Consider the following 8218-nt stretch of genomic DNA (forward strand, 5'->3'; position numbering starts at 1 on the left):
TCCACACACCTAGTTGTCATTCTGTCTGGTTCTCCTGGTGGCAACAGTCTCCCTCATCTTCTGGGTCTAAGTCAAAAATGTAAAAATTCAGAAGAAAAATGCATGTATAATTTTTAATGTATGCAAAGAAAAGTGTGCGGGGATAAAAATGTAAATAAATAAATAAAATTAGTAAAAACCAATGCAACTAAAAACAGAAACAAAAAAAAGTTAAGCTCACAGAAAGAAAAATAAACATATATAAATTAAAAATTCATATGCACAGATTATATTACGCATTTCATTGGCATGTTTTTCTCATTGTCACTTTAGGTAACACCGCAATTCAATCTCAATCAATTTTTTTTTGTCTGAGCGGTCGTCGTCTCCCAAAATGAACGACGCTATTTAGCAGAGTTCATTTCTTAAGGGCTGTAAAGCTTCAGCACTGCAGCGGCAGGAGGGAGGTGCACCGACAACGTGCCTCCACCGCACCAGCGTCAATGGATTTTCTCTCCTGATACTGGTTGAACCCAATTACACTTGAAGCAATAAATCCTTAGCAATGCAATTTCCCCTCCAGACAAGATCTGCCGGGCTTCCCTCTTCTCCTACACACACACAGAGTCCACCTCCAGCTTTATCCATTTCTGCTCAGACATTGTTCGTTTCTTTTCATTATTCTCTCCCTCAAACTTCATCTTTTCTTTCTGACGCTGCCTCGCTCTCTTTCAGACACACACATGTCTGACCTTCACCTCTCTTTTTTTCTGTGACAGAGAGGCATTTTCTCTCTCGTAGCTACTCCTGTCACCACGCACCTGTACATGTCTCTATCTGTCCTCACATTCGACACATCTCTTTCATCTTCCCTTCTGTCTTGCGATCTGGAACATCCCTGTACATACTTCTGTAAATGACTGTAGCACTAATCTCGTACAAGAAAATGACGTACAATGACTTTAAATTACATGTTGCGGCGGACTTGTATTTGCAATGAATCTGATATATGCTCCTATCATAGTCACTAATTTTTGTCCTCTTTTTCCATTATCTCCCAGTGTGGCTCCTAAGAAGGTGCTATGATACATGATTTGGTCCCTCTTTGCAAGGTGTTCACTATGACAAAGCAGATATAGAGAAGACAAACACACACACCCATTAATCGTGTGTCAAGAAGCTCACGCTCTGTTACAGATACGATGATCATTTATCATCCTAAAATATTTTTTAAGCAACAAATTTGTCCAACAACAGTATCAGAGTATCAAAAAAGTGCACAGAGAACACTTACATAAATATTTCAATTCCAAATAATGTTATTACATTTAGAGGCATACTAACAGACATGAATAATAAATACACAATACAGGGTCGGTTATTGATTCATTAATTACATAATTCATACAGAGGTGGGAACAAATATGAATTCTCATGACCAATACGGCTGTAAATCTGAGAGGGGTCTCAAACCAGTCCACAAAGGGCTGCAGTGGGTGCAGTGTTTTCTTCCAGTCAATCACCTTTCAGGTGCTGTTTGTTTCAGCTGACACCTGATTGGTTAAACTGTGTGTGCTGCACATCAAGAGTTGCTAACAAAACTGTTCTCTGTCAAAATAGGATGTGAACGTTTAAATCACCTACTTTTAGACTGTTGATGTCAGAGAAATTTTTATTTTTATTTTTAAGTTTTTGTTTATTTTACAACATGAGATAATATTCTTCATATCAGACCCCAACCTGTGGCAATAATCCAACAATTTATACGCTTTTACAATTTTATTTTCATTATTTTACAATACAAATTGAAAAATTCTGAATGGATTCCAATGGAATGTTGATAATGGGACATGGAGGTTTCTTACAGTGGTTCATCACTGTAAGTAGACAGGAAAACTAAACACTTGACAACAGTGTTGTCAGTATGTTGCAACCAACAGTCCCACAAATGGCCAATAGCCAATCAAATATGTGCTTTAAAATGTAGGACAGTGGACGGAAAAGTGCAGGATGGCAGATGTCTGTTCTCTCTGCGTGCCTATTTGTTTACTTCCTTAGCCATCTTAGCTATACAGGTCGACAAGTGAGGCACCCAGAACCGTCACTGGACAACAGGCACACACAAACAAACACACACCAGACTTTAAGAGTCATCAATTCATCTCTGTCTATGGACTCAGGGAGGGAATCGGAGTGCATAGATGAAAGCTAAGCACAGGGGTAGCATACGGACTCCCCCAGAAAGGTCCAAGTAAACAAAGTTAAGCGAGATTAGCACTCGGTAAAACAGACAAATAATGAAAAACAAAAGATCAACTGGCATGGTCGTGACATTTTCTGAGAGAAAAAACCTTGGAACGGCGAGCAGTCTTAAGCCGTTACTACATAATCAGGTCAGAACCTCGGGCTTGAGGCAGCGTGAAGACTCCTGACCTCAGCTTGTATTTCAGCAGAAAAGTAAAAAAAAAAATAATAAGAACTGGCACTGTGCAGGTTCCATCAGATAAGGTTATTTGCCGCTGGGCCGCAGCTCAAAATAGATCTTTGTTGCGCATGTGCTGCATCGCACGGTGATAGAGATCTATTTAGATTATCACAGCATAAGATATTTAACAAAACGTTTCCATGCGCCAGACACCAGCCTCGGTTCATGTAAAAATAATAGACATTCCGTTGATCTCACTCCATGTGGAATCACTTTAACATTTTCAATATACTCCTTCAATTATACTCTTCATTACTTCTAACGTAAATGGGTTGTGTTAAAAACTTTAACCACATATAGGTTCTGATGGATACAAGTGCGAATGATGTGGCCATGTTACCGTCATGTTACATGGTAAAACGAAAACAGTTAGGGGTAAAAAAATTTGAAATAATTAAATTTAAAAAAAAAATCTGAGTTACATAATCCGACCGATGTTTGCTCATTAAATTCGCGCAGATCTAGAAGGAAACTCAACAGCCCTCCTCTCCGTCAGCTGCGTATCGCTCAAGATACGCCTCTGAATATTTAATCGGGCCTCTTTTGAATGTCTATTTTTGTCGGCTTGGCTCAATAATTCAAAGAGCACTTCTCCTGTTCTCATCTGCAGCTCAGTGCGCTGAAGTAACACCCGTGTATGTACAGTGAACATGTGCAAGAGAATCCTGACCAAAATATAAAACCCCCGGTGCGTAAAAATGCAGATCTGACAGTGGAAGGACGGTGGGGCTGTACACAAGCAGTTTCTGAAGTGTCAGCTTAATGACAGACACTTGACCTCCATTTCCGTAATCACATCTCTTCCTCCGCTGAGGTTTCGCACGACAACTCAACTATTTTGGCTAACTAATCAAATTAGCTGTAGTTGTGTGTGGAGTTGCCAGAGGGGATTCACTGCACTCTCTAATTAAACTTGCAAGTGTTGCGAGGTGGAAAAAAGGTGATGCATTTTCTCATGAAAGACTGGAGCTGCTTCTTTTCCTCCTGATACCAGTTAGTGTACAAAACAAACTACAACTGAATATGAGTCCAGGGGTTTGGCATTTAAAAGCAATATTTTCGTCAGAGGCCAAGTTTCAATTTATAGATTTCCAACATTAGTTCAATTTTTTTGGCTCCCAAAAACAAACCGAAAAATGTTGAAAAAATAAAACACATAGCAGATACTTTTCACACTTGAAGCTCCACGTATGCAGATTTGTGTAATTGCATTACTGTTCATGTGCTGATGTGTGTGTGTGTGTGTGTGTGCATTTGTGTTAGGACATGGGCACTATAGAGGCAGATGGCTCAGGTGTGCGAGCACGGCTCATGTCGACACGACGCGGTGCTCTCTGCGTGTGTGTTCTGTTCTGGGTGTGTACCGTGCTGTGTGAGTGCAGACTTCGCCAATGTGCTCGTCTCTGCAGAGAGTTGGATCGGCGCTGCGGCCCTGGATGGTGTTCTAGAAACGGACAGCAACAACCAAGAGGAAATCGACTAATGAGTGAGCGAAACATGAACCACGCAGAAGAGGAGGTGGTGAATCTATGTACGACAAAGACCAAAGTTCCAACCAAATTTGACAGTTATTCAGCTGTCACTGTGGTGACTAGGTTTTAATTGAACAATGACAATCTGGAAATAACAGGCTATAATTGCCAGTGTTTTTTGATGGTGGACTTCTGAATATGAACTGGCTTTCATCTTAGAAACATTGTAGGCGGACTGAGGTCTCACTTGATTGTCAGACCTGAACAAGTTCAATGAGCATTCAGCTTGGAGGAGGAAGCTGTTGGAGCTAATGTAGAGCTATGTTAATACTCTCAGCGGTGGTCTTACACCGTGAGTGCTGAACGTCATATGTTCTCACTCAGAACGTATGACGCACTGGTGGTTGTGTGCTTCAGTCAGTGGGACTTTTGATTGAGTTGAATAAAATGTTTCCTCTCCCACTTTCATGCTCCACTAGACTGTTCAACACACTAAAACAAGGAAGGGTGGGAACTCTACTTCCGGTACTATCATGTGACCATGAGCTTGACTTTGAACGTCAGGGAGTGTCGTGGCAGTGGAAATATTTAAAGATCTGATTGTTGTCATGCAACATGGACAGCTGACTTCAACAACTGTCAATATGTGACCCCTGGAGGTCACATGTGCACGGTGCAAATTCCCAGAATTATGACTCTCCCTTGGCAATAGAATGAGGAGCTCCACCATCTTTTTTGGAGAAGCTGCTCCTCCGTATTGCAAGAACTTGGGGTACTTGGGGTCAAGATGTCTCCCCATGTTTACGGAGAGAGGAAGGTGTTCTGCAACCTAAGTTCAGTCCAGGAGATGGAAAATACCCATATGGCACTTTTAAGGCTTAAAGAAAAGACTTGAAATAATCTGAAAACCGAAGTAGGGCCTTGTAATGTAGACATAAATATTTCAGTTATTTAAACAGTCAACAAGAACATTTGAGTGGATTTGACAGATGTGTCTGGGCTGTCGCTCTAATGCTGCTATCAATCACTTACAAAACGCAGTCAGCTGGAAGTGATGAAAGAAAGAACAATTTTTAAACTTTCACCATCAGCTTGAGAACCACTTCTTGGAAGATCAGATTTGAAAGCCAGATTTGAAACTCGTTTTATTTAATATCTTGTCATATTAGTGAGATGATGTGGCTACAACATCCTGACTGAACTACCTTCAGGTCCCCCGCTCTACTACAGTCTGTATCTGCCAAGAGATATTGTTGCATGTGTGGGCATTCACTGAGCAATTAGCCCACCAAAGTGCACACGCGTGTACTTCCCTTGCTACTGTGGATGGATCCTTTATGGTTCACTAAAACGCTTCCCCTTCTTCCTCTTGTGCCATCCCTCCATCATTCATCATCACATGCTTTTATGTAAGAGACACTGAAGTGCCCGAACACTTAAATCCAAACTGCAGTGGAGAGAACCTATTATGTCGAGAGGAGTCCAAATGTAATCACTGCACTCTTAGAATCGACAGAGCCGGATAGAAACGCAGCTGTTCTTGGGGTAGTAGTATATTATTTCCATTTTTAAGTTCACACTGTTCTTCTTGTTATGTATATCAAACATGCATTTTCTGTGACCGTCACGTGACTTGGAAAAATCAAATGGTGTTTTCAGTAAATTAGTATCTCAATGTTGCTAGCACTTCACAAATGTGAGAAGCTGAACTGTATTTGGGACCTTGTATATAGTATATAAAAAGTAACTAACCGAATGGCTGATAGAAAAGTGATGCTGTAGAATCAGTTATACCAGCAGCGGAGAATTAAATTTCCTAAGGGGCCACATAATATACTGTAAAAAAATTTGAGGGGCCATCCAGCCGTCAGACAGAAGAAAATTAAATGTTATTAAATGCAACTTTAATCATATGCCTTAAATATTATACAAGAGGAAAATGTGTTATTAGACTATGACAGTTTATGGATTAAAAAAAACAATTTTGTTTCAAATATAAATCATAAATATTGAAAGATCCTTTGAAGCAGTGAATAACTTGGTGACAGAACTATGCCTAAAACATATAATATGAAGCTATATCATAATGCCTTCATATCATCTTGAGGCAAAATAAATGCTGTTAAAATGACACATGGACAGATTTGAAAATGTTCCTAAAAATCAAAGAAAAATGTAAAAATTATATCGGTAATTAATTTTTTTTTTTGTAACTTTGACCTCATGTGGGCCACATTAACAAAGGCAATGTTGTACGCATGTGTGTATAAAAAAAAACCTTGCGAGGTTGTCTGCCTCAGGCCTCAGCAACATCACCACCAACTGAGAACATCTGACACGTGCAAAAGTTTGCAAAGAACACTGTCTTCTTGGAAGCAATGTAAATAATCACACTCAATGTCATCTATCAAATATGAAAGAAACAAGCCAGAAAGAAGGACCGAAAGAAAAATGAAAGAAAATACTGGAGAATAAATGCTTGTTTTTTTTTTCTTTTACATGCAAGGTAGTGATATTTCATAACTTGAATAATACATTAAATGTAGTTATTCACTGTCAAATTGGCAACAAAGGATCCAGACCAAACAAACAACAGTGCACTTTTGAACAACCCTGTTTTCAAAGGTGCTGTCTGAAGTCCTATTCCCTGCACTTGCATCCCAACATGCTGCAAACACTGACTTACATAGGCCAACCATAGCAAATCACTTCAAAACTGCCTGCAGTCTATGACCTCGTTCAAAAGGATGCTACCTTCATTTCCTCTCCTCTACCTATATACAGTCATTTAATGAAAGCTACAAGTGAGTCTGCTTAATGGTGCACTGCTGTGAGAGGCAAAATAATTGCGTCATGAAAATGAGTAGTAAGTGCCATTAGCTTGAACTCTTCACTCCGACGTCTCCTCTGAGGCAAGGCTCATTAAAGTATGATTTGATCCTATCAATATTTGATCGAGGGACACTTGAATTCTCTGAGTTTTGATTTCACATCACCCCAGAAAGTCCTTCAGATCGTGTGGAATAATGCCATTTAATGGCTGAAGATGCATTATTTATTAGAGTTCATCTATCTGTATGGAAATATGCAATTATGAATCACCGCCATCAGCCGAATGAATACTACCATTTCTATTGTGCAATATTCAGATTTTAATGATAAAGAATAGTTAGTCCGAGCACCATTAACCACAGTGAGAAATACATTATACAATCAATGTATTGAGTCTAATTTTTTTATCTCGTATAAAGCAGTAATACGTTCAACAGCATATAGGAGTCAATGACACTTTTCCTCCTTGGAGGAAATTGCAGCTGCAAATTGCAGATATAATGTGCAATCATCGTTGTTGTTTTACTCCACACAAGCTGTGAGATGCAGGAGGACTCCTTGCACAAATTAAATCGAGAGCTGTTTTTTATATTGGCCTCATTCTTCACAGCAGACGGAACACGGCCTGGATGATGATTTCAATTCTGCTTTTTTTGTTCAGCAGTTCGACGATGTGAACATCAATTGGCTCCAGGACATCAACAAGTAGACGGAGACATATTGAAATTTAATTGCAAAAACAAACAGCGATGCCAGGAGACTGGGTGAACCATTATTATTTTTTGTTTTTTTTCCTGCTAACTATTCATTAATGACTAACAACTACAAGAGGATTTTATAGGTGCGTCACGCTGTAAAATGCTGTTGTCATGGTGTCGGCTTGTGTTGGCGGAGCGGACATTGTGCCAGACGACAAAAGTCTGCAGCAGTAAATAGATGCTTTCCATTCACACGTTTGTGGCCACCGTGCGCGCGGAATAATCCTCCAGGACAACCTGTTCCACTGAATTTGAGGCGCTATATAATTCCACGCTTCTGGCTGCCGGCCCGGCTCCCAGGTCGACAAGGTCGGCCAGAGGGAGATGCTGAAAGAGACAAGGCTGACTCCTCGCACCAGCTTGCAACCACAAATACCCCCACGTTTGTGAAAGCCGCTTTAGTTATTTATCAATGAATATAAAAATGGAATGAGTGTCTGTCTTATAAGATTGTTGACAATGGTCAAACCACAATGACTGTTAGTTGAAGCGACTGTTAGGAACAGTATTTACAAGTCAATATGTCATTCACTCAATGGAACTAAATGATGACATCAAGTTGGTTAAGGACATTTAAGGAGGCGCTTAAAGCTTTAGGAGGCTTAACCTGAAGTGTAGGCGTGGCAGGGTATTAAGGACATTATTTACTCCCACACCGAAGTATAAATCTTTATTGAGATGTGTGCTTGGAT

Source organism: Synchiropus splendidus, chromosome 12, assembly GCF_027744825.2.
Source record: "Synchiropus splendidus isolate RoL2022-P1 chromosome 12, RoL_Sspl_1.0, whole genome shotgun sequence".
In the NCBI taxonomy this organism is placed as follows: domain Eukaryota; kingdom Metazoa; phylum Chordata; class Actinopteri; order Syngnathiformes; family Callionymidae; genus Synchiropus; species Synchiropus splendidus.